This window comes from Microcebus murinus, chromosome 15 (genome assembly GCF_040939455.1).
Source record: "Microcebus murinus isolate Inina chromosome 15, M.murinus_Inina_mat1.0, whole genome shotgun sequence".
NCBI classification, from domain to species: Eukaryota; Metazoa; Chordata; class Mammalia; order Primates; family Cheirogaleidae; genus Microcebus; species Microcebus murinus.
Window position 1 is genome coordinate 7,843,713 of NC_134118.1, and position 27,084 is coordinate 7,870,796.

The 27,084-nt window shown below is 47.3% G+C and overlaps 1 long non-coding RNA gene and 1 other non-coding gene across 2 annotated transcripts; one reads left to right on the forward strand and one right to left on the reverse strand.

Moving 5' to 3' along the window:
• The first annotated feature begins 11,640 nt into the window (after positions 1–11,640).
• LOC105865144 (uncharacterized) lies at positions 11,641–15,445 on the forward strand. Its single transcript, XR_001151356.2, has 2 exons — positions 11,641–11,767; positions 15,136–15,445. It is a non-coding gene; the product is annotated as an uncharacterized LOC105865144 (long non-coding RNA).
• Positions 13,139–13,204, reverse strand: LOC142876802 (small nucleolar RNA SNORD58). The gene has a single exon (XR_012923619.1). It is a non-coding gene; the product is annotated as a small nucleolar RNA SNORD58 (small nucleolar RNA).
• Positions 15,446–27,084: the final 11,639 nt, after the last annotated feature.

Sequence of the window (27,084 nt, forward strand, 5' to 3'; positions counted from 1 at the left end):
GGTGGGTAGCCACAAGAATCCTGCCCTGGAAATTGCAGGCATGGTCACTGGTGAATAGATCACAGATGAATCGATTCCTGTTTAGTGCATAAGAATCACATGGGGATCGGGTGAACATGCAGATGCCGATGGTAGGTCTGGGTGCAGCTGGAGATTCCGCATTTCTAACCAGCTTCCGGGTGGTCCTGGCTGCTGCTTACAGTGTGGGGAGAACTGCTGAGTAGGGTTCTACCATTCCTCCCCAGTGGGCTGTGGAAACGGCTGGTGTTGCCTCCGAAATAAAACCCCAGGGTGTCTTGGGGCACTTGTGGGGGCAAACCATGTTAGAGCAATCAGGCAGACAGTAATCAGCCATCCCTTGATGCTTAATATCTGCAGCTCTACAGATAAAATTAATACCTGCACCCCATACAGGCAGCAACGAAACTTTACTCATCTAAAACACCTATTGAGATGTGATTCAAACCATCAGACTCTGAGAATGAGTGTGAACTGATTTTTGGATGCTATAACCAGACAGATAGATCCTAAGGCCGTATTGGTTGTAACGTATCATTGCAACCGTTAGACCTTCCACCTGTCCAAGATGAGGCAGCTTCTAGTGCAATACAAATGCTGTGGACATCCTTGTCGGCTTAAGGACTCTCCTCTTGGATTCATGATGACAAAGCTGGGTTAGTGTCCCTATAATCTCCATCAGCATCACTCCAAGCCACACCAAATAAACAAAAGCTAGGTAAAAACAGCCCCTCTCTCTCTTTTTTTTAATGCAAGGCAGCTTTAGAACAAATATCCTAGCCCCATCTTCTCTCTAGACAGCTGCTCCCTGCCCTCCATGTGGGAATGCGGGCGTGGCTGCTGTGTGCAGAGTTGGCTACCATGTGAAGCGTTTCATTTGTAAGGAGTCAAGGAGCCGAGAACAAATTCCTAAAACAAGGGGACCTTCAACTGAAGAGGTTTAACAGAACTTTATTAAGCCTGCTGGGAACTGTCAGTGCAGACTGGAGTCTGTGCTTGGGCTGGCTCTGGTCCACTAGGAACCATAGCAAGGTGCTAGTCTCCACCTCTGCTGCTTGGAGGAAAGCAGCAGCTGCCGCTGACCTCCAGTGGACTGGCACGTAATTAAGATGTACCAAATGCTAACCGGGATAGTAATTTCCATTTTACAAAGTGCAGCTAGGCCGGGCACAGTGGTTCACACCTGTAATCCTAGCACTCTGGAAGGCCGAGGCAGGTGGATCGCTCAAGGTCAGGAGCTCGAAACCAGCCTGAGCAAGAGCAAGATGCTGTCTCTACTAAAAATAGAAAGAAATTAATTTCCCAACTAAAAATATATAGAAAAAATTAGCCAGGCATGGTGGCACATGTCTGTAGTCCCAATTACTCGGGAGGCTGAGGCAGGAGGATCGCTTGAGCCCAGGAGTTTGAGGTTGCTGTGAGCTAGGCTGACGCCACGGTACTCACTCTAGCCCGGGCAACAGAGTGAGACACTGTCTCAAAAACAAAAAAACCGAAAGTGCAGCCAGAACCCAGAAACACAGATATTAAGGTAATGTAGCATATTATCTTATTTTAATCCAGCGTGGGAGGAGGAGGGACTCCTCCCAGGCTCAACACGGAAATGAACACAAGAGGCGTGTGAGGTCATGCTCTGAGGAAGGGCAATGAAGGCATCCGTTTTCCTGGCTGGGAAGCATGGGAGAGAGATTGGTGAGAAGCCGGAGGAGGAATGGAGACCCCAACCTTGGGTGGATTACAATGTGGGGCACAGTAGCTCCTGAGGGACAGCCCTACCCTCCACAGCCTGCCATCTGGACGCTACAGATTTCAAGTTAGTGGGAGCCAGGAAAGAGGAATGTGCCCCTGGGTAGAGGGGAGCTTGACACCTGCTGTGGGGACTCGGGAACAGCTCCCATGGAGGAAATGCAGAGGGCTGAGCCCCGTGGGCCACCGGGATGCCTGCAGCGGGAGACGCCTCCCGCTGGACAGTGAGGGCGACGCTGCCAGCCCTCTGCCCACCTCTTTGTGAGCCTCACAGGGTCTCGTAGGGCGAGTGTGGGACGACAGGATCCTCTCTTCCCTTCTCTCTTTGTACTTCCCTAGCCTCGCCCCGACAAGAAGACGGAAGGCACACAAAGAGGAGCATTGGCAAGAGGATTCGTTTGCCTCTCAGCACTTTTTTTTTTTGTTTTTTTTTTGTTTTTTTTTTTTTTAGTGTTTTTATGTTGGAATATAGCACTTTTGATAAAGAGTGTGAGACCCAGTGCAAAAGGAACGTGCCAGCGCAGCGTCAGGTGGGTGACACAAAACAGGAGCTGCTGGCCTGAACCCACCGGGAGGCGGGCGGGAGGGGAAGGCCGGGCCCGGGAGAGGGGCAGGAAAGGGTGGCAGATGAGAGCACAAGACGAGGGACTTCTGGGGGCCATTCGAGAAGAGCCTGGTGTGCACCGAAAAGCAAACCAGGAAGAAGAGTAAAGCACTGTTCTGAGGGACAACTGAAGTGCTACATTCGAGTCTGGGCTCTCTGCCTCTCTCGGGCCGTGGCTGCGAGGTGGGGCACAACTGGGGGGTTAAGGGAGACTCTTCGGGCAGCTCGTTCACACGCCAGCTGGTGACAGCTCTTAGGGTTGGGTGCCTTGGTTTTGGAGGAGATGGAATACGCTTTCTGGAGGTACATACAGATACTAGTGTGGGCCTCCAAAGCCACCGCCAGTTTTGTGAATATCAGTCTACTTTATTACACTGGGTTTGAAAGATCTTCAAAAACATGATTAAAAATCCTCAGGAGAGACAAAGGATGCTGGGTAGAAGCTCAGAAAGGAAGGCAAGGTGAATACTGCCTTGGTAGAGTTTGCTATAGAAGTCTAATTCTCTTTGACTTTCAGAATAGAAAGTTGAACGGCTAGAAAAGGTGATTTTAAGGCTCATATCTCAGATTCTAAATTTTTTTTTTTTTTTGAGATGGGGGTCTCACTCTGTCACCCAGGCTGGAGTGCAGTGGTGCAATCACAGCTCACTGTGACTTCAAACTCTTGAGCTCAACTAATCCTCCTGCCTCAGCCTCCTGAGTATCTGGGGCTACAGGCACGCACCACCATGCCCAGAGTATTTATTTATGTATTTATTATACAAACGGGGGTCTCACTATATTGGCCAGTCTTGAACCCCTGGCCTCAAGCAATCCTCCTACTTAGGCTTCCCCCAAATGCTGGGATTATAGGCATGAGCCACTGCAATTGGCCTAAATCTATTTTTAATATGTAATTTAAAGAGCAAACAGATAAAGACCTGACAATCTTCCTTGAAATAATGGTGTACATAATTTTGAGATGTGAAAACAGTACCCCGGAGCCCCCCGTTTTGCCCCAAATCTGAACAGTAATCAGAGACATGGGCCAACAGAGTGGGGCAGGTGGTGGGAAAAGCTGTCTTATTATTGATGGAAATCATTGCTGAGCATCTTTTCCCAAAGAGTGGAATTAATGTGTAAACCTTGGCCAGAAAGATCTCCCAGGAACCTTCAGCAATGTTGTAAACGGCCAATTTGAACGTCTTGGAGGCCCATCCTTGAAACATGTCATGATCTCAAAGTGAGTGGGGGATTGAAGCAGGACCAGTGTCACCTTTTCAACATATATATCAAAGGAGTGTTGAAATAACAGGCGAAGGCTATCATGCAAGTAGGCAACACATAGCGTGCATGTCCAGGATCCATCTGTTTAGGATCCATTTGAAACATCAAGGATTAGACCAAGAGTCAACAAAAGGGACCCCATGGAGGGCACTTTTGTAGTGTATTCGCCCCTGTGTCAGCCATTGGTGCCTACCTCATCACCACTGCCCACCACGTACCTCAACGCTCTGCCTGGGCTCACTCCCTCTGACATTAGAACCGGGTTACAGTTCTACCCTCAGAACTCTCCTTCGGGTGCATTGAATCTATGAGAGCTGTTCAGGAAGGCTGACGTATTAGGAATTTGCTGGATGTTTTGATCATCTGAGGCGAGCTCTCTTCCGATGGTGCAAACTCTCGTGGCAGTGGTAGGACTCCATGCCCTGCAACCTACCATGGGAACCCAAGTGGGGAGATCGTGTGACTCCCCCCATCAGCCAGAGCTCATGCCCATGACCTAAGCTCAGCCATTCATATGCTCCAGCTGAGTACTTAAATCCTGAGAGAGCAACATAAAAGTAAAAGGAAAATTCAGGAATTATTCACAGCAACAGCAGCAATCTCCTGGGCCAACGTACTTACCTAACCATCTCTGCAGTGTGACCTTCACTGGTACCCCAGATGCCCGACCTCCCTGGGGCTCTGTCTAGTTTTAAGGCTGGATCGTCAGGTTTTACATCAATTCTAGGAGCTTCCCAATAAATTCCCAATCATCTACCCAATAAATTCTTTCTCTGCTTATGTTAGCAAGCATAATTTTCTGTTGCTCACCACCAAGAAATTCAGCTGATATAGCTGGAGAAAAGATGGTTATGTATATGCTGTGGCCGGACGCCTTGTTCTTGTATTATTTCCTACTGTTGCTGTAACAAATCGCCACAACTGAGTGACTGAAAGCAACGCCAATGGGTTATCCCACAGTTGTGCAGGTAAGATGTTTGAATGGTTCTCATGGGCTCAAGTCAAAGTGTTCGTTCCTTCTGGAGCCTCTAGGGCAGAATCCATGTCCTTGCCTTCTCCAGCTTGCAGAGGCCACTGTCTTGTGACCCCTTCCTCCGTCTTCCAAGAGCATCACTCCAACCTCCACTTCCATCGTCCCATCTCTTTTCTGACCCTGGCCCGTCTTCTGCCTTCTTGCAAGGACCCTAAGATTGCATTGGGCTCACGCAGATAATTCAAGGCAGTCTTCTCAAATCTCAAAATGCTAAACTTTATCACATCTGCAAAGTCTCTTTCCCATGTAAGGTAACTTATTCAAAGATTCCAGGAAGGCCGGGCGCGGTGGCTCACGCCTGTAATCCTAGCACTCTGGGAGGCAAGGTGGGCAGATCCTTTGAGCTCAGGAGTTTGAGACCAGCTCTGAGCAAGAGCAAGATCCCATCTCTACTAAAAATAGAAAGAAATTAATTGGCCAACTAGAAATATATAGAAAATATTAGCCAGGCATGGTGGTGCATGCCTGTAGTCCCAGCTACTCGGGAGGCTGAGGCAGGAGGATTGCTTGAGCCCAGGACTTTGAGGTTGCTGTGAGCTACGCTGACGCCATGGCACTGTAGCCTGGGCAACAGAGTGAGACTCTGTTTCAAAAATAAATAAATAAATAAAAAACCAGGGCCGGGCGCTGTGGCTCACGCCTGTAATCCTAGCTCTTGGGAGGCCGAGGCGGGCGGATTGCTCAAGGTCAGGAGTTCAAAACCAGCCTGAGCGAGACCCCGTCTCTACTATAAATAGAAAGAAATTAATTGGCCAACTGATATATATATATATAAAAAATTAGCTGGGCATGGTGGCGCATGCCTGTAGTCCCAGCTACCCGGGAGGCTGAGGCAGAAGGATCACTCGAGCCCAGGAGTTTGAGGTTGCTGTGAGCTAGGCTGACGCCACGGCACTCACTCTAGCCCGGGCAACAAAGTGAGACTCTGTCTCAAAAAAAATAAATAAATAAATAAATAAATAAATAAATAAATAAATAAAAAACCAAAAAAACAAACAAAGATTCCGGGAATTAAGATGTGAAATTTTTATAGGGTGGAGGTGGGTGGGGAAACCATTATTCTGCCTATCCCAGCTCTCTAGGGAAGCTTTAGCTTCAGAATGGACTGATTAGGTCTTAATGGTTATATACCCTCCAAATTTATATGGTGAAAGCGTCACACCCCAGATGATGGTGTTAGGAGGCGGGGCCTTTGGGATGTGATTAGGTCATGAGGGCAGAGCCCTCCTGAGTGGGACTCAGAGAGGTAGATCCCTTGCTCTCCCACCACGTGAGGACACAGCGAGAAGGAAAATTCCTCCTGTGCCTTAATCTTGCACTTCCCAGCCTCCAGACTGTGAGAAATAAATTTATATTGTTTATATCACCCAGTCCGTGGTATTTTGTTATAGCAGCCTGAATGGATGAAGGCAATGGGCATATTGAGGACAGATGTCACAAAGTGCCACGTAGAGTGATCTGCAGTACTCTGATCCCAGCCGACAACTCATCCCTACTTCTGTTAACTGCGGAAGTTGACAAAGGAATGGGTAAGCTAATGAGCAAGAAAAGCCGGACACAGAGTAAAGATGACAGCAAAACTGACACAGGCCTTGCCAGTTAGGATGAATACAGATTTAGCAGCAGTTAGAGTCTGCAGTTCCTCTTTTTTTTTTTTTAATTGAGACAGAGTCTCTCTCTGTTGCCCAGGCTAGAGTGCAGTGGTGTCAGCCTAGCTCATAGCAACCTCAAACTCCTGGGCTCAAATGATCCTCCTGCCTCAGCCTCCCTAGTAACTGGGACTACAGGCATGTGCCACCATGCCCAGCTAATTTTTCTATTTGTAGTAGAGACAGGGCCTTGCTCTTGCTCAGGCTGGTCTCAAACTCCTGAGCTCAAGCAATCCCTTTGTTTCGGCCTCCTAGAGTTCTGGTTCCTCTTTACAGGCTTCAGGAAAGCCGGCGTGGGCCCCTCCCAAGGGCTGCTCACCAAGGTGAATGCGCCACACGGCGAGCTTGCTCATTGGCTGTTAATGTGGAGACTCGGGACGTGAGCTGAAATACCACAACATGGAGAACGAGGGAACTAGGACCCACAGCCAGCTTATGAAACATACCTCCCTCCTGCAGAGGGGAAATATGTCAGACAGGGCTAGTAGGAGCTTGGGGAAGGATAAATGCCCCCCTTTTAGCTTTGCTTGTGGAAAAGAGACATTTCACATAGACTACTCTGTGAAAATAATTCATATCTAGTAATACAAAAGTTAAAGTAGATTATGGGCTGTGGGTCTTGGAAACCTATAGAAGGATCCGGGGGAAGTGCTAAATAACTGTTTATTACATGCATGAATGTATGAGTGAATGCATAAATAAGCACAAAATTATGCAGCAGGCTATGTACCAGCTGTGTCTGCCATTGCCTGTCCAGTCCCGGCACCTGTGAAGAGGGACGGTGCCTCACCCAAGATCGTAGCTGACATGAGCCATCACTGACTGTCCAACAACTCTGTGTCATGTGGCCTGGCTTGAAAGAAGAAATGGACCAACTAAAGTCTTTTGAAATTTGGAATAGGGGGATTGAGACACTGAATGAATAACTCATAGGTGCTAGCCCTGAAAGGTCTTGTCAATCCGGAGCCAGAACCATTAAGGCCATGTTCAAGGTAAAGCTAAGAGCTGGTCAGGAGGTACAGAGTAACAGAAAACCAACCAACCCACCAACCAACCTCATTTCCGCACACCCACCTCATTTTCCTATCTGAATACCCACATGTTTGTTCATGGTTTCCGAGTCCACATCATTTGAGTCTGCCTATAGCTTGACTTGCTATGGACTTGACCAAACTCTTCATGGCCCCCACTCAAACGACACCCATAATCTGCCTGAAATTTATGTCTCTTTGTTCAGATTCTTTGGAGCTCTCCCTGGTCCAGCTCAGCTACATAAAGACCAGGCTCTGAGTCAGGTACCTTTGATCCAATTAGGCACAGACAAGGAGTTGGGGTCACATATTCCCTAGGGCTGCTCTTTGCAAGGGCTGTGTGGCCAGGAGAAGTTAGGTAAGAAGAGGCAGTTTGACCCCATAGGCAAGAAAAAAAAAACTGGAATGGTTATCAAATCCCAGGCTCACTCTTGGGAGTGTCAGTCTCTCTCCATCTGAAGGACAGGACTTTTGCAATTCTTAAGGACATTACTAGTTGGTACTGGCAAGGATACTGAATTGGAATTCTTTGGGATTCGTCCTAAGACCACTCTCCCTCTCTACTTCCACCAAATCTCCTTTCATTAAGTAAAACTCTTATTCTATGGAGAATTGCTGTATTTCAGGTTAAAAGGTTGCTTCCTATTTTCCCCTTTAGATAAAAATAATTTCACTGTAATGAAATCAGAATATAACGACGTTGCTGACAAGTTCTGGGTGATACTTGGAAAACGATTGTTCATCTCAGAAGCTATGTAGATTGCATATTGCCTACAAATTCCTCCCAATGAGGACAGGGCATGCCCCTTTGCAATGTGACTTTGAAGCTCCTCCAATCAAGAGGTTGAGTCTGTTTCTCCACCCCTTGAATCTGGACTTGGCCTTGTGACCTTGCTTTGGCCAACGGGAACACTAGCAAACGTGATCCCAAAAGAGGATCATGCTTGTACATTGAGGTTCATCCTCTCTTGCTGCTGAGACCCTTCTGCTAGCACATGGGCTAGCATCCCTGAAGATGCGAGACCACATACAGAAAGGTCCAGGTCATCTCAACCGTCCTAGCCGAGGCCCCAGACATGGAGAGCTTCCTAGTACATATAAGCCTAGACAGGGACTACCAAGTCAACCCATAGAATTGTGCACAATAATAAAGCTGCAAAGTTCTGGGATGGTTTGTTATGCAGGAGCTACCTGACACTGGAACCTTCTGGGATGGCTCTTTAGCGTCCTTGTTCTCTTCCATAGTTAGGGGCTGGTGGTCATTTGATATCCCCTTCAGACTGCACCATCTCAGTAAAGAGTGTCGGACAAATCTGTCATCCAGCCCCTCCCCTTCAGGGCTGGGGTCATATGACTCCTTTTACCCTATTTCCACACAACTACATTATTCCTGCGTTTTTCTGTGTGATGCTGTTTTTCTGTGTTTGGAAATGTCCTAGTCCTTCTGGCTTCCAATGGGAACGGTTTATCCCTTGAACTGTCGGTGCCGTCAACTCAACCAGTGCTGTATTACATTGGGTTTCATTACCAGGAATCCTCTTTCCCCTTTAGCTTCTCTCCGACTTTCTCTCTTAGTCCTCTCAGGGTCTGTTCCTTTGGCCTCTTGTTCTGGAAGGCACACCATGAGAAGCGACGCAGAACAGGAGAAAGAGAACCAGGGCTAGAATTGCAGGTCCTCAGTGCAACCATCGCCTCCCATGTTTGTTACCTGCGTGCCCTTCTCAGACTCCCATAAGCCCTTTATACTTCCTGGCATCTGCCTTGCATTACACTAAGGCTGCCTCTTCCCCCAATATCTTCAGGTTTTGCCCTTCAGAGGTCATTATTGCACAGCAGGTGACTCACTCAGCCCAGGGTTCCACCCAAGACCCACACAAGGTATAATAAAAACCAGCTTTAAGGCCAGGCGTGGTGGCTCACGCCTGTAATCCTAGCACTTTGGGAGGCCGAGGCGGGTGGATTGCTCAAGGTCAGGAGTTCGAAACCAGCCTGAGAGAGACCCCGTCTCTACCAAAAATAGAAATAAATTAATTGACCAACTAAAAATATATATACAAAAAATTAGCCGGGCATGGTGGCGCATGCCTGTAGTCCCAGCTACTCAGGAGGCTGAGGCAGTAGGATCGCTGAGCCCAGGAGTTTGAGGTTGCTGTGAGCTAGGCTGACGCCACGGCACTCACTCTAGCCTGGGCAACAAAGTGAGACTCTGTCTCAAAAAAAAAAAAAAAAAAACCAGCTTTATATATCAATCAGACTTGTAGAGGAGGGGCCAAAGATCACAGTCGTCTGAGGACAGATCTCAACTCTTACTCGAATGCTTTCTCAGATCTCAGGCTACTTCAGACTCTTTCACCCTCCTTTCAACTTTATGTGTTTCACATATTAAGTAGATTTGATAAAGCCTTCTTCAATTAAAAACAAAGTTGTCCCAGAAATGAAAGAATTGGCATTTTAAATTGGATATTGCTGAAAAAACATATTTTAAATGTTATTTTAACATTAGAACATAAAATAAAGAGGTAAGAAGCATTTGCCTATAACATTTCATATTGCGTAGTGTCTAAGAACAACAGGCATTCTTGTCCCTCTCACCCTAGGTAGGCCAACACACAGCTTATTATGTAACACTCTTCTTGTAGTTTACATTTCATTTGTAAGATATTATTTGTAACATGTAATCACTTTTAAAAGTTTAAAAAGCAAAACAATTCAGAAAGCATTCAAAATTGTTTTAAATGTTTAAAAATTTATAAAACCACCCTGAAAGGCACTCTCTCAATTTCTAGATTCCAGAAAATTCACTTAGAAATAAGGGAGGGTTTCACATGAAAATTTATGGAAATATTTCCAAAACATTGTTCTGCAGACATAACAACTAAATGTCAGTTAGAAATATGAAAATACAAAAATCAAAAGTAGTCAAAGATGCCAAAAGTAGCACATTAAAAGATGTGCACAAAATTTACCCCAGACTTCACTAAGATTCTAAGTAAAAGACAAAAATGCCTGAAAGCTCAACATTTCTGTGGGGAGTGAAGTCATAAGACTTCATGGTTCACAGAAATGACCAATAATGACAAACTGGTAACTAAAAAAATACATATCATCAATTTTTATTTGGACAAAATTATTTTGCACTAAATACTTTTATGCTCTCAAGTAGTTTCTACTTCTTTACTCTCAGGCTGCAGTCAGAAATATTCAGTTCAAATCTAAAATATATAAGATATTTTTGAATGGACTACGTAGTGTGTAATCTAAAGACAAAGTGAATTTTGAGATTCTTCTTCAACTATTTCTCCCACAGTTTTCTCAGCATCAGTGAATATCAGTGAAAACAAAGGGTAATTAGGAAGCCCAACGTATCAGCTAGGGTTCTCTAGAGAAACAGAACAAATAGTGTATATATATTCTCTCTCTGAGTTCATTCTCTCTCTCTCTCTCTATTTCTTTCTCTCTCTCTCTCCACTATGTGAGGATACAGCATGAGGGCAGCCATCTGCAAACCAGGAAGATAGAGAGAGAGATTTTTTATAGCGAATTGGCTAACGTGATTATAGAGGCTGAGACCTCTCAAGACCTGCAGTTGGCAAGCTGGAGACCCAGGAGAGCCAATGGTGCAAGTTCCAGTCCGAGGCCAAGAGAAGACTGATATCCCAGCTCAACAGTCAGGCAGCGAAGGTTCCCTTATTCAGCCTTCTTGTTCTATTTAGGCCTTTAATTGATTGGATGAGGCCTTCTATTTAGGCCTTTAATTGATTGGATGAGGCCTTCTATTTAGGCCTTTAATTGATTGGATGAGGCCTTCTATTTAGGCCTTTAATTGATTGGATGAGGCCTTCTATTTAGGCCTTTAATTGATTGGATGAGGCCTTCTATTTAGGCCTTTAATTGATTGGATGAGGCCCACCCACATTACGGAGGACAACTGCTTTCCTCAGTCTACCAATTCAAATGTTAATCTCATTTAGAAACACCCTAATGGACACCCACAGAATAATGTTTGGCTAAATATCTGGGCACCCTGTGGCCCAGTCAAGCTGACACATAAACTAACCGAAGTGGAACATTCTTGTGTGTGTATATTTTTCTTTTCTTGCACCTAGGAGTGTTCATGACAATGCTAGTAAAACAGAAGGCACTTGTTCATAGGGCACAGATACTTAGAAAATAATCTAGATAGACAAGTTCACCCTCATCAGTTTGGCAATCATGCACAGCTCCTTAAATCACACTCAATCTCCAAATAAAGACAATAACAAGGTCATAATTCCACTTGACATCACAATTGTATTGGTCAGTGTTCTCCAGAGGGACAGAACTCACAGGATGTGAGTTTGTTAGCGAGAATTAGCTTTCGTGATTACAAAGACGAAGCCCCATGATAAGCCATCTGCAAGCTGGAGAGTGACAAAAGCTGGTGTGTGGCTCTCAGAGAAGTTGGTAGCTGGCCCTCAGGGAAAGCAGTAGTGTGGCTGCACAAGTCCAAAGCCTCAAAACCAGGGAAGCAAATAGTCCGAAGCCGTCAGCCTGAGAGTCTCTGGGCCTGAGAGTCTCTGGGAGGCCACTGGTGCAAGTCCCAGAGCCTAAAGGCCAAAGAACCTGGAGTCTGATGTCTAAGAGCAGGAGGCGCAAAGGCATCCAGTTCTAGGAGGGAAAGAGAGAGGGAGTTATGGGAAGAGAGGGAGGGATGTAGGAGAGAGAGGGAGGGATGGGGATGGAGAGAGAGAGGGAGGGATGGGGATGGGGAGACAGAGAGAGGGAGAGATAGAGGAGGGGGAGAGAGGAAGCGGGGAGAGAGAGAGGTGGAGGAAGGGAGAAAGAGAGCGCTTGAGAGAAAGCCAAACAAGCTGAATACCCCCGTCTTCCACTGCTTTGTTCTGGCCATGCCACAGCACATTGGGTGGTGCCTCCCACACTGCGGGTGGGTCTCCTCCCCAAGTCCACCGGCTCACAGGCCAGTCAGTCTCCTTTGGCAACATCCTCACACCCTCCCCCAGCAACAACGCTTCGCCAGCCAACTAGGCATTGCTCAATCTAGTCGGTCGACACCTAAAATGAACGGTCATAAGGACCACCCCGCATACGACCGGAAAGGCACCAACCTTTTCCCCAGAAGAGGAGGTAAATTCCTTGAATGATGTTTACCCTTCTCCTTGATATCCCATAACTTAAACACTATGTTGTGAAGTTAACGACACTTAAATGCTGCAATATATAAAGCCAGTATATCTATGTCACATGATAGGAAAATAAGAGAGGGAAGAAAACAAAAATACTTTTAAGTATCTTTGTTTTCATTTCTACCAACAAACATATTCAGAACAAAATAAGGCTGAAACATTCATGATAATTACAGTTTTCGTCTCTGTAACTGGTCATATGGTGGTAGCCTGTAGGTATTTATTTATTTATTTTGGGGACAGAATCTTGCTATTGCTATGTTGCCCAGGCTAAAGTGCAATGGCATTGTCATAGCTCACTGCAACCCCAGACTCCTGGGCTCAATCATCCTGCCTCAGCCTCCCAAGTAGCTGGGACTACAGGCATGTGATGCCACACCCAGCTAATTTTTCTATTTTTTGTAGAGATGGAGGTCTCACTATGTTGTTGCTCAGGCTAGTCTGTAATTCCTGGTCTCAAGCAATCCTCCTACTTGGTCTCCCAAAGTGCTAGGATTACAGGCATGAGCCACCTTGCCCGGCCCCAGTTGCTAATGTTTATAACTAGCTGCTTCCCTTTTTCTTTTTTTAAATTTTTATTTATTTATTTATTTAAATTTCCACCTACAGTTGCTCAGACAGTAGTTGTTTTCATGATTAATCCGAAGGTGTCCTAAGAAATGCCATCATCACAGTGCTTCCCTTTTTCTTTAGCAAGAACCTCAAATAGTTATGATTCTTTACCTGGTGGAGTGACCCAAATCTTCATTCCTGAAGTGTCTGGGTCATCAGTAGTCCTGCCTGGATTGGGTTGTTTTAGTTTTCCATTGACCTTAACTGCAGGGCATGGTAATACTAAAAAATACCCTAAAGGATCCCCTGTATTCTGGACATACTCTTCCTTGCATCCATCATGGTGCAGTTGTCTAATTTCCCCTTGGTAGTCTGCGTCAATCAACCCAGCCAATACCAAAGTGTCTGGCAAGGGCTCTCTTCCTGGTTTGCAGATGGTCTCCTTCTTGCTCTATCCTCACATGGTAGAGATAAAGAGAGCTCTGGGCTCTTTCTCTTCTTTAAAGGACACTGATCCCACCATGGGCAGCTTTACCTTCATGGCCTCATCTAAACTTTATTACATTCCAAAGCCCCCATCATTATCCTATATTCTTAATATCTATTCTTATATGCTTCCTCCAGATTTCTGCCTGTATAAATTAGAAAACTCAAGCATTTCTTTTGGAATGTAGTACATTTTCTCATGGGTCACCTCACCTTTAGGGACCTGCTGGAACTTGAATCTAGTTGTAGGTCTAGAAGCCAAGAGGGAGAGGGGAGCTAGATCCTGAGGAGACCCAGCATTGTCTTGTATGATAGCTTCTTGAGGGGAGGGCATTACAGGCAATGCAGGATTAATCTTAGAAGGAGAAGGAGAAGCCACTTCCACTAGGGTGGGGAGACCTCTGCTGCTGGCAGAGAAGACTCATCAGAATTGGGGGCTCATTTTCCTTAGGTTCATCAGGGTCTTCACACACATCCTCCTTCCAACATTCAGGATTCCTTGCTTCCCAATCAATGCCCTCACTTTAGCACTTAATACCCTATGAGGCTGGTAATTTTTCTTGCATTGTAATTTAGCCAGTCACAGGATGAGATCTGGGGTTTGATTTTCAGCACTATCAGCCCTGCAGCTACAGAAGATAAGGGTCTCATTCAGGGCCCACACGCAAGTTTTCAGATCATTTATGCAGTGCTTGAGCTGGGGCATCCAAATCCCTGAGCTCATCCTTTTCTTTCCTTACTTTGTCCATTGGTATTAAGAGCAATGAACCAATCTCATTATATTCATTAGTGTTCTAAAAATATTAAAAAATATCATATACACAGTTATGTCGCTCCTTGCTTCTTATAAGTGGTTGATTAGTAGAATTCAATAGCATATTTCTATTGCCAGATCATGCTATGAACTCTCAGTGCTCTCTTTATTGCTGGAATGATTAGTGTAGTTAAATGTAATCATATTAGAAAGCCAATTCCAGAAACCTCATTGTTTTTTTGCTTGTTTCTTTTTTGAGACAGGATCTCACTCTGTCACCTGGGCTAGAGTGCAGTGACATCATCATAGCTCACTACAACCCCAAACTCCTGGGCTCAAGTGTTCTTCCTGTGGGACTCTAGGTGCACACCATCACACTTGGCTGATTTTGCCCACTTTTTGTAGAGATAGGGTCTTGCTGGTGCTCAAGTTGGTCTTAAACTCTTGGCCTGAAGTGATCCTCCCATCTCAGCTTCCCAAAGTGCTAGGATTATAGGCATGAGCCTCTGTGCCTGGCCCAGAAACCTCATCTTTAAAATGCTGTTCCTCTATAACCACTCTCAGAGATATAAATAAATTATATGAAATTGGTTCACATGATTGTAGAGGCTGAGAGGTTCCAAGATCTCTAGTCAGTAAGCTGGAGACTCAGGAGAGCCTGGGGTTTAGTTCCAGTCTAAGCCTGAAGGCCTGCGAACCAGGTCAGCAGATGGTGTAAGTTGCAGTTCAAGGGGAGGAAAAGACTGATGTCTCAGCTTAGCAGTCAGGTGGGCAAATTTCCCTCTTACTCAACCTTTTCTTTTTTCTATTCAGGTCTTCAATTGATTGGATAAGACCCATCCATGTTTGGAAAGCAATATGCTTTATTCAGTTTATCAGTTCAAGTGTGAATCTCACTCAGAAAAACTATCACAGACATACCCAGAATAATGTTTGACCAAATATCTGGGCACCCATTCAAGTTGACATGTAAAATTATCCATCACAAGTAATGAGAAAGTTAAGGTCACAAAAGTAGATGAAGATTTTCAGTCTGACTGAAATAGAACCTTCTTGAGTGTGTGTATTTCTTTCCCTGAACCTACCAGTGTTCATGACAATGCTAGTAAAATAGAAGGCAATTTTTGTTTGTTTGTGTTTTTGACTTTTAGAGACAATGTCTTGCTTTAATTGCCAGGCTATAGTGCAGTGGCATCATCATGGCTCACTATAACCTCAGACTCCTGGGTTCAAGTGATCTTCCTGCCTTAGCTTCCTGAGTAGCTGGAACCGTAGGCATGCACCACCATGCCTGGCTACTTTTTAAAATTTTTTTGTAGAGACAGGGTCTCAAACTCCTGGGCTCAAGGGATCTTCCTATCTCTGCCTCTGAAGTGCTAGGATTACAGGTGTGAACCACAATGCCCAGCCAGAAGACAATTGTTTATATTGCACAGTTGCTTAGAAAATAATCTAGATTAAAGTCACTAAGCTGCAGTATGTGACTGAGATGTGTTTTTGGAAATTACAAAGTGACTCAAGATCTGAAAATTTGTAGGAAAATTTATAGAAAGGAAATCCTGTCAGATCTCAAGAAACATCTTTTAATTGCATCTTTTCAAAAAAAGAGTTTATTCTTTCAATTTTTCTTTTCTTTTCTTTTCTTTTCTTTTCTTTTCTTTTCTTTTCTTTTCTTTTCTTTTCTTTCTTTCTTTCTTTCTTTCTTTCTTTCTTTCTTTCTTTCTTTCTTTCTTTCTTTCTTTCTTTTTTTTTCCTTTTGAAGGACTGAAGGAAGTAGTATCCATTTTTCTTTTAGAACAAGACCTTCACCCTAGCACAAACCTGTGACCAAAAGTCACTGACGGGGAGGTGAGGGAGAAGATTGGGGAAAGGAAAAGAGCCAGGTGAGCTATTGTACACACATTACCTCCTTCAATCCTTGCCAAGATCCTTCAAGCTGATATTATTTCAGCAATTGCACTCTTGGGCACTTATCCCAGCTGGAGACATTATAATTTATGTTTATATAAAAATCTGTATGAGAATGTTCATAGAGTTTTATTCATAACAGCCAAAAACTGGAGACAACCCAAATGTCTCTCAACGAATAGATGGTTAAGGGGCTGGGCATGGCGGCTCATGCCTGTAATCCCAATGCTTTGGGAGGACGGCTTGAGCCCGGGAGCCCGAGGTTACCGTGAGCTGTGACAGTGCCACCACTGCATTACAGCCTGGGTGCCAGAGTGCCACCCTGTCTCTTAAAAAACAAAAAGGTTAAACATGAAATGTTGCTCTGAAATAAAAGAGAACAAACTGTCAATAAATGCAACAACATGAACAAGCCTTCAGGGAAGAAGAAAGAGTGAAAAAAATTCCAACTGCTTATGTGACACTATGTATATAACATTACTGAAAGGACAAGTTTCGGAAGTGGGGAGGAGGTCACTGGTTGCCAGGGGCTGAGTGGATCCTGATGGAGAGTGGGGTGCAGGAGGGCCGGGTGCTCTGTGGTAATGGCCATGGTAGGGGATACACACACCTATACATGTAGAATTGTTTAGAACTAAATACACACACACATAAAAACGAGTAAAATGGAATAAAATTGGAGGATTATATAAATTTCAATATTAGTATAGTATTTTTTATAATTACATGTAGATCTGCAATGATCCCAAAATAAAAAGTTTAACTAAAAAAATAGATACTAATATCTCAATTTTGTAAAGGAGGGAACTGACTCACAGACATTACTTTGCCCAAGATCATCGAAATTAATAAGGGATGGGGCTAGAATTTAGGTCCGAGTTTATATTCCTCCGAGGCCTTTTTTTGCTCTGCAACCTCTCCCAGTCTTAACGCAGAGAAGAAATGCTAAAATGTAAATGATGGTTTTTATGTAGATTAGCAAAATAGAATCTGCTGACCTGCAACTGGTGAATTCGGAGGAGAAAGACAATTGCTGCACAGAGCTGACATGACTCGAAGGCTGCCGTGCTGTTATTTCCAAGACACTCTAAAAAAGCCACGTGAAAAAAGATTTTTCTCAAACATTCCTAAAAAAATGTGAAATGTCACATCTTCTTAGGAATATTCTGGCAACATTAATTAATAAAAACACTTATGCCCTGTCACCCTGAAACTCCACACCAGGAGGTGTACAGGGATGCTCTTGCTCACAGCACTTCCGACACCAAACGTGTGGGCCTTCCCTCACGCCAACCAACGCTGCAACTCTCCCGACACCAGCGGGGCCTCCCTCGGCTCGATTCCATTCTGACAATAGCTACCTGAACTGAGCACCAGGCTCCACGGGTTTAAGGGTTCGGTTTCACGGGAGTGCTCCCACTTCAGGTGACAGCCACACGTGGGGCCCCAGGGTCCCCACACTTCTGTCTGCTTTGGATACCAAGTTGGGGGGTTCCTGTGCTCCCTCCTCTTCATGGTCAGCAGTGTGCCCGACCAGCTTACAAAACCCCAGAAAGCACTTTACTTATCATTACCAGCTTATTATAAAGGATACGAATGAACAATCATATGAAGAGGTACGTAAGGCCAGGTCTGGGAGGGTCCCGAGCACAAGACCTTCTGGAATGCTCCACCGTCCCAGCATATGGATGTGTTTGCCTACCCAGAAGCTCTCTGCACCCTGTCACTTACGTTTTGTATTTTTTTATTCTTTTACAGACGTTCTGTTATGTAGGTATGATTGACTAAATCAGTGGCTGGCAGTGACTGGACTCAGTTTCCAGCCTCTCCCTTCTCCTCAGAGGTCTGGGATTGAGGCTAAAAGTTGCAACCCTCCAACCGTGTAGTTGGCTCTTCTGGCAACCAGCCCCCATCCCGAAGCTATGTAGGGGGCTCACAAAGGCCACCTCATTAGCATAAACCTAGGTATGGCTGAAAGGAGCTTCTTAGGAATACCAAAAGATGCTTCTGTCTCTCAGGAGAGTCCAAGAGTGTTAGGAGCCCTGTGTTAGGAACAGGGGATAAAGACCAAGTGTATATTCACTTTACCATTCCTATAGCGATAAAAGCACCAGGACGTAAGTATACACACACAAACACAAAAACCTTTCTACATACACACATCTCCTTGTGCATCGATCTAGATAGTTAAGTTTATCCTGAAGCTGCCTCCTTACATATTTTAAGTTGAGCCTAAAGGTTTCCCTGTACATAGTGAAACGTAACCTAACTGGATGTGTAAACAGACTATAACCTACTTGTGCCAATCACCAAGTTTTGGCCAAAGGTGGCCAACTGTTTAAACTGTGTTCAAATAAGGCAAATCCCAAGCTGTCACCAATCCCACTGTTTCTGGATCTCACTGCCATTTTCTGTATGTCATGGTCCTTTTTCTGTCCATAAATCTTTTTCAACCACGGGACAGTGCTGAAGTCTCTGGAGATACTTTGTTTTGGGGGCTGCCCAATTCTTGACTCTTCCTTTGCTTAATTGAACTCTGTTAAATTTATTTTGTCTAAGGTCTTTCTTTTAACTATATATATATATATATATATATATATATATATATATTAATATATATTTTGGGGAGAGAGGGAGGGAGAAAGAGAGAGATCTGTTTTAAGGTGCTGGCTCATGTCGTTGGGGCGCTGGCGAGTCTGAACTGCAGGGCAGGCCGGCGGGTGGAGCATCCAGGCAGGCCTCCCGTGTGGCAGTCTGGAGAATTCCCTCGTCCTTGGGAAGCCTCAGGTTTTTGCTCTTAACGATGTAATTGGCTCCACGAGCACATTTCAATGACCCTTACATGTTTTTTATAATTCTCTCCCTTAACTAAGTCCTTGATCTTTCGAGTTGTTTCCCAGAAATGACAGATTTTCTGCAAGACAAGGAGCTGAGATTCTGAAATCACCAGGGCAGACTTCCTGCCACCATCCTCTTCTACCTGCCACCATCCCCCTCTACCTGACACCATGCCCCTCTACCTGCCACCATCCCCCTCTACCTGCCACCATCCCCCTCCACCTGACACAATCCCCCTCCACCTACCACCATCCCCCTCCACCTGCCACCATCCCCCTCCACCTGACATGATCCCCCTCCACCTGCCACCATCCCCCTCTACCTGCCACCATCCCCCTCCTCTACCTGCCACCATCCCCCTCTACCTACCACCATCCCCCTCTACCTGCCACCATCCCCTTCCACCTGCCACCATCCTTCTCTACCTACCACCATCCCCCTCCACCTGCCACCATCCCCCTCCACCTGCCACCATCCCCCTCCACCTGCCACCATCTCCCTCTACCTGCCACCATCCCCCTCTACCTGCCACCAACCCCCTCTACCTGCCACCATCCCCCTCTACCTGCCACCATCCCCCTCCACCTGCCACCATCCCCTTCCACCTGCCACCATCCTTCTCTACCTGCCACCATCCCCCTCCACCATCCCCCTCCACCTGCCACCATCCCCCTCCACCTGCCACCATCCCCTTCCACCTGCCACCATCCCCTTCCACCTGCCACCATCCTTCTCTACCTGCCACCATCCCCCTCCACCATCCCCCTCCACCTGCCACCATCCCCCTCCACCTGCCACCATCCCCTTCCACCTGCCACCATCCCCTTCCACCTGCCACCATCCCCTTCCACCTGCCACCATCCTTCTCTACCTGCCACCATCCCCCTCCACCATCCCCCTCCACCTGCCACCATCCCCCTCTACCTGCCACCATCCCCCTCCACCTGCCACCATCCCCCTCCACCTGACACCATCCCCCTCCACCTGCCACCATCTCCCTCTACCTGCCATCACCTCCCTCTACCTGCCACCAACCCCCTCTACCTGCCACCATCCCCCTCCACCTGCCACCATCCCCTTCCACCTGCCACCATCGCCTCCACCTGCCACCATCCCCCTCTACCTGCCACCATCCCCCTCTACCTGCCACCATCCCCCTCTACCTGCCACCATCCCCCTCCACCTACCACCATCCCCTTCCACCTGCCACCATCCCCTTCCACCTGCCACCATCCTTCTCTACCTGCCACCATCTCCCTCCACCTGCCACCATCCCCCTCCACCTGCCACCATCCCCCTCTACCTGCCACCATCTCCCTCCACCTGCCACCATCCCCCTCCACCTGCCACCATCCCCTTCCACCTGCCACCATCCCCCTCTACCTGCCACCATCCCCCTCCACCTGCCACCATCCCCTTCCACCTGCCACCATCCCCTTCCACCTGCCACCATCCTTCTCTACCTGCCACCATCCCCTTCCACCTGCCACCATCCCCTCCACCTGCCACCATCCCCCTCTACCTGCCACCATCCCCCTCTACCTGCCACCATCTTCCTCTACCTGCCACCATCCCCCTCTACCTGCCACCATCCCCCTCTACCTGCCACCATCCCCCTCCACCTGCCACCATCCCCCTCTACTTGCCACCATCTCCCTCTACCTGCCACCATCCCCCTCCACCTGCCACCATCCCCTTCCACCTGCCACCATCCCCTTCCACCTGCCACCATCCTTCTCTACCTGCCACCATCCCCCTCCACCCGACACCATCCCCTTCCACCTGCCACCATCCTTCTCTACCTGCCACCATCCCCCTCTACCTGCCACCATCCCCCTCTACCTGCCACCATCCCCCTCCACCTGCCACCATCCCCCTCTACTTGCCACCATCCCCCTCTACCTGCCACCATCCCCCTCCACCTGCCACCATCCCCTTCCACCTGCCACCATCCCCTTCCACCTGCCACCATCCTTCTCTACCTGCCACCATCCCCCTCCACCCGACACCATCCCCCTCCACCTGCCACCATCCCCCTCTACCTGCCACCATCTCCCTCTACCTGCCACCAACCCCCTCCACCTGCCACCATCCCCCTCCACCTGCCACCATCCCCTTCCACCTGCCACCATCCCCTTCCACCTGCCACCATCCCCCTCTACCTGCCACCATCCCCCTCTACCTGCCACCATCTCCCTCTACCTGCCACCATCCCCCTCTACCTGCCACCATCCCCCTCCACCTGCCACCATCCCCCTCCACCTGCCACCATCCCCTTCCACCTGCCACCATCCCCTTCCACCTGCCACCATCCCCCTCTACCTGCCACCATCCCCCTCCACCTGCCACCATCCCCTTCCACCTGCCATGATCCACCTCTACCTGCCACCATCCCCCTCCACCTGCCACCATCCCCTTCCACCTGCCACCATCCCCTTCCACCTGCCACCATCCCCCTCCACCTGCCACCATCCTTCTCTACCTGCCACCAACCCCCTCCACCTGACACCATCCCCCTCCACCTGCCACCATCTCCCTCTACCTGCCACCATCCCCCTCTACCTGCCACCATCCCCCTCCACCTGCCACCATCCCCCTCTACCTGCCACCAGGCACGTGGCCCCTCCTTATAAAGTCCAGGATCTCTGTTAGTCAGAGAGATGGATTTGAGGCAGCTTCTCCCATTCTTCCAACAAAACGTCTCTCATATTAAAAATTCCTTTCTTCTTTGGCAATCCTGGATGTCTCAGCAATTGGATCTTTGTGCAACAAACAACCTAGACCAAAAACCCCTTGTGGTTTCCACAAGGCATCAAGGGATTGGGCGAGGCCCACTCACATTATCAATGCAGTTCCCTTTACTTAGTCAGCTGATTATAGATGTTAACCCCATCTGCAAGACACCTTCACAGGCCTTTGACTAGTGTTGGATTAAATAACTATGGTCTAGCCAAGGTGACTCATAAAACTAGACATCGCAAGAAGGGAAACAGGAGAGGCGCTATAGCGGTGTGTGACGTGGGCTGTGGGGGGCGGGGGGAGCACGGATGTGGGTAAGAGCGGAGGCATGTGTCTGCTCACGTCATACATGTAAGTAATGTTATGTATATGTGTCTATATGTGTGTAGAGAAGTAAATTACTTTTTTATTTAAAAAACCTTAAGTTCTACTGTCAAATTCTCTTGTTTGGACTGAGCCTTCATATACTCCCATGAGGGGCATCCAGGGAAATCCTTGCCCACGGGATCCTTGCAAAAGCGAGTTGCCTGCTCGAGGCAGAGGGGGGACTCCGGCACGGCTTCTGGAGTGCCAGCCCTGGCATAGCCCGGCCTCTGCCCTGTGCCACGCCCTGCCACCCCCTCCCTCCTCCTCCCCAACCCCAGCCGCAGCTGGTGGGAGCACAGCTGGCCCGCGGCTTGTGGGGCTTCCCTTGAAAAGATAAGTGGGTCCTGCTAGATTCTTTTCTTGGAAATGTCAGCCAAGCAGTGGAAGCTGTTTCCAGTCCGCAGCGAGCCTTAAAGTGGAAAAGCCAGGATGCAGAGGGAGGCGTGGGGTGTCCACAGGGCGCATGTCCAAGGTGATGTGGAAGCATAAAAGGCTTAATGGGGAAGCAGGAACAGAGCAGGCTCCAGAAATAAGGCAGGTGTGGAGGCGAGGAGCCTGGACTGAGAGGCGGGCGAGGCCTCCTGCTTCCACGGGGCCTGGCTGTGCTTCGCCTGCAGGACTGGGCCCCGTGAAACCTCTGTCACCTCCCAGACACCACCCCTTTGTTCCAAATGTCTTGTGGGGCTTCTCTGTTCCTTGCAGGCCCAAAAGCCCTGACAGGAGGCCCCTGTGCAGCCCTGAAGGCATCTTCTGCCTCGGAACAGGTCGCCAGTCACCAGGCAACGAGAGCCGGGGGGAGACTTCCACTCTCCAGCCACTCTCCAGCCACCCGGCAGCTCGGAACAGGGCAGGACGCCACCCGACCCGGCGCTCACCGCCCAGCGAGCGCTGCCTCTATTTGCGGCTTTACCCCTTTCCTGCCCGCTCAACACAGTGCTCCGAGTGCGAGTGAGGGTGAGACGACTTCAGTGACACCTGGCCTCCGATCCATCTGGGCGTGTTTTATTAACACATTTGGTTTCTTGAGGCACACCTCACAACGGATTATTGCGAACCACCAATTCTCACATGGTGCCTTGGGATGGATCTATTCATCATTTCACTTTCTATGACACTTTGGAAAACCCAGAGGGAACAATCAGTGAACATGAACCTCCAAAGAGCCCGAGGAGCAAGGATCATTGTCCCCTTCCCACACCGGGGGGGGAGGGGGGACCGTTTTCACAGCGGGTCTGGGCAGCGCCACGCCCGTGCCCTCAGTGACTCCACTGTGAGGTCTCAGCACGGAGGCCGTGCGAGGTACCCCAGGGACGGGTGGGGGGGAGGACAAAGGATGGAAACCCCCCCCACTGGCTTCCCAACTGACTTCCTGAGGGTTTTGCTGACTATTATTAAACAAATAGACACATCACTTCTCGGGCTTTTGGCTATGATCAAGCACAGAAAAATAGGTGTGAAAAATAGCAAAACCATCAAAAGCAGAAAGTGAGGAATAGGGGACCTGATGCTACACTGGGAGGAAAGCAGCCCCACTAGGGCCTTCTAGAAAGGATGCTGATCCTCCGGCTGAAATCCCCGTCCCATTTGTGGGTTAGTGGCTGCCTACCTATAGGCCCACTGGGCACAATTCATCTCTCTCGCTAATGCTTCTGGAGTTTAGAGGGAAGGCACTTGCCCAGATTCTCTTGAGATTCCTAAATGGAAGTTACTGCTAAAAACGGGAGTCAGCTGGCTGTGGTGACACGGGCCTGTAATCTCAGCACTTTGTGGGCCTGAGGTGGGAGGATTTTGCTTGAGCCCAGGAGATTGAGTCCAGCCTGGGCAACATGGTAAGATCTCATCTCTTAAAAAAAAAAAAAAATTAATTAATTAAAAATAAATAAATAAAGGCCGGGTGTGCTGGTTCATGCCTGTAATTCTAGCACTTTCGGAGGCCAAGGTGGGAGGATCTCTTGAGTGGGAGTTTGAGACAAGCCTGAGCAAGAGTGAGAATCTGTCTCTATAAAAAAATAGAAAAATTAGCCAGGCACAGGGTAGTCCTGTATATTATGCCTGTAGTCCCAGCTACTCCAAAGGCTGAGGCAGGAGGATCACTTGAGCCAGTAGTTTGAGGTTGCAGTGAGCTATGATGATGCCACTGCACTCTACCCAAGTGACAGAGCAAGACCCTGTCTCAAAAAATAAAAAGGAAAGAAATTAATAAAAATGAGAGTTATCTGATTCTTTTGGGAAAGAATAGGCAACTGCTGCCTATTTATGTCCAGATTCAACATTACAAGCAATTTCTGAAGCACCTCTTCTCTGCCTTTCCACACCCCAGACAAGAAAAGAAACACCAATAAGTATTCATCAAAAAAATACCTGTGCTATTCAGAATAGGTTAAATTATGCCCAGTCTGCTCTGTTTTAGTATAAAGTTGGCAAAGAAGGGGAGAGGAAAAAAGAAGTAACCTTCATTAATTTCCTACTAGTTGCTAAATAAACTGCCTAAATGGATTAGTTTATTCCTCCTTCCATCAGTGAGAAAGACACTGTTCTAGTTTTACAGAGTAGAAATGGAAGCTTCTAGGGCAGGACACCAACTAGTAAGGGCAGAAGTCTGGGTGCAAATCCAAATCTCCAAAAGGAGCCAATTGTTTCTTAGGCACCAAAGTGATTCCAAGAATTCCTCATCCTACCCTCTTATTCCTCCATCTCTTTCCACCTTCTAATCTCCCCCTACACGCAAGACAGCCACACCATTCCCGCGGACTCCCAGCCCCCACATTCTCTCACTTCCAAGAAATATCCTCACATCTGACTTCAGCAGCTGGAGGAAGGAGCAGCAAGTCTCAGCTAGAAAATGACCTAACTTTCTGTTTCAGGGCTCTTAGATACAATGCTGCAATGCACACCCGGGTATTTTTCTAGGGCTTTTCTTCATGCGGTGTTAGCAGTTTCAAACAGGCGTTGGACCGGCAAGTCTAATGTTTTTGGCTTCTTGCCATGTATGCTTTACGGGGCTATTGCTTTGTGCAGGAGTAGCAGAAAAGTGAAGCTGGGGCCCAGATCAGACCACGGCTGAAGCATCCTAACGTGTGTGCGTGTTGGGCGGAGGCGGCAGGGGCAGCAGGAAAGTTTTGCTGTTTTATTTAAAAATTTTATTTTATCAGTATAATATGTGCCCATAATTTTTAAAGTAGAAAATGCTTTAGGCACATAATGAAAATAGCAATGTGTTTTTCCCCTAAATTCTTGTCACCCAGGACAATTCTTTTAACTGTTTCTAATCATATTTATTCTCATGTTTCTAAGTAATATTCTTATATTATTTTTTGTTTTTTTAGGTTACTTATTGGCTTCTTATAAGTTGATAATGCAGCTCTCTTCTATCCCTCATAAACACACACACTCACCCTTCCATTTCTCCCACTTAATTATATTACAGTTTTTGGTTTACTTGTTGTTCAATATCGACTTGACAATTATCATATAAATGTAATATGCAGCTGAGCCACGTGGTGTATGCTATGATTATATTTGTGTAACTTTTTTTTCCAATAGTTCATAATTGCTTCAGTTTTTCCTTTACTTATTTTTCTATGTGCTTATCGCTCACTGCATCCTCAAAATCTGTGACAAGTAAGTGTCTAGCACTCTAACAGGGTGACAGCTCAAAGCATTAATCTGGCTATTTCGTGTGTGATCTCCCTCCCTTCTCTGTCTTGGTACTGGCAGGGCAGGACCAGTTACGCCCAGTCCGTGCTGTTTTAGTATAAAGTTGGCAAAGACAGGGAGAGGAAAAAAGAAGTAACCTTTATTAAGTCTTTGCTAATCGCTAAGTAAACTGCCTAAACAGATTAGTTTATTCCTCATTCCATCAGTGAGATGGAATCCTTCATCAAATCAGAAGCCGAGAATCCAAGAAAACGCAGGCCCAAGTATTAGAGGAAGGTTTTCACGTGTGTATTTGCAAAGGCAGTTTTTCCTCTCCCAGCAACTGATGAGCTGAGAGGGCAGCAAGGAGGCCAGCGAGCCACAGAGTGACCAACCCTGAAGGAGGGGGCTGGACAAAAGAAACAGAGGAAGTCCCAGAAATGGGGGCGGGGGGGGGGAGGGAACTTTCTGTGTCAGAACAAAGAGGCGGAGTTGAGTGGACTCAGGGGCCAGCCGGGTCCTCAGACTCACCAATGGTGAACAAGCCACTGTTCAACATCCTGGACTCCCAAACCCCCTTCTCCCCTTGAACAGGGGCAGAAAGACCTGAACACTTTAGTGGAAGTGAAGGATGAGATGGGTCTGTACAGAATCAGATGCAGATGTCACTGCGCATGTGGCATTTAATAATAAACTGATTTGAGCATTTAACTTTTTACAGCTCTCTGAGAATATTAATTATTCTGCTTCCCATATATATTTTTTGTTTTCCTTGAGCTTCCCCCACCCATGTTGGTTTTGTCTGCTTTTGTTTCTATCTTTACGTTAGAAGTATTTCTCAAGTGTCTGATGATCCTTGTCACCCGCTCATATTTTTAGGAGAGGCACTAGGAGTTACAGCATACACTGCTTTGAGAAAACCCTCGAACCATGCTCTCCTCTAGACTCCTCACCACAACAGCCAACACAGAAGACTTCTGTGACCAAACAGGAGGATTTTCCCCACACACCGAACAGTGGGCACCAGCTGGGTGGGTGTCCTCCAATTAAATCCCAACACTGTCTTCCTGGAGACAGTGTCGGATCCCACAGGGTGAGGGCTTGGTCACCAAAGCTGCTCCCCCTTCTTCAGACCCCTGTTGCAAGTCCTGGCCTCCAGAGCTTCTGACCAACTGGCTTCAAGTTGAGGTTCCCCAAACCCCTCTTTGGGTTCAATTAATCTGCTGGAGTGGCTCAGAGAACTCAGGAGAACACTTACTTACATTTACGGGCTTC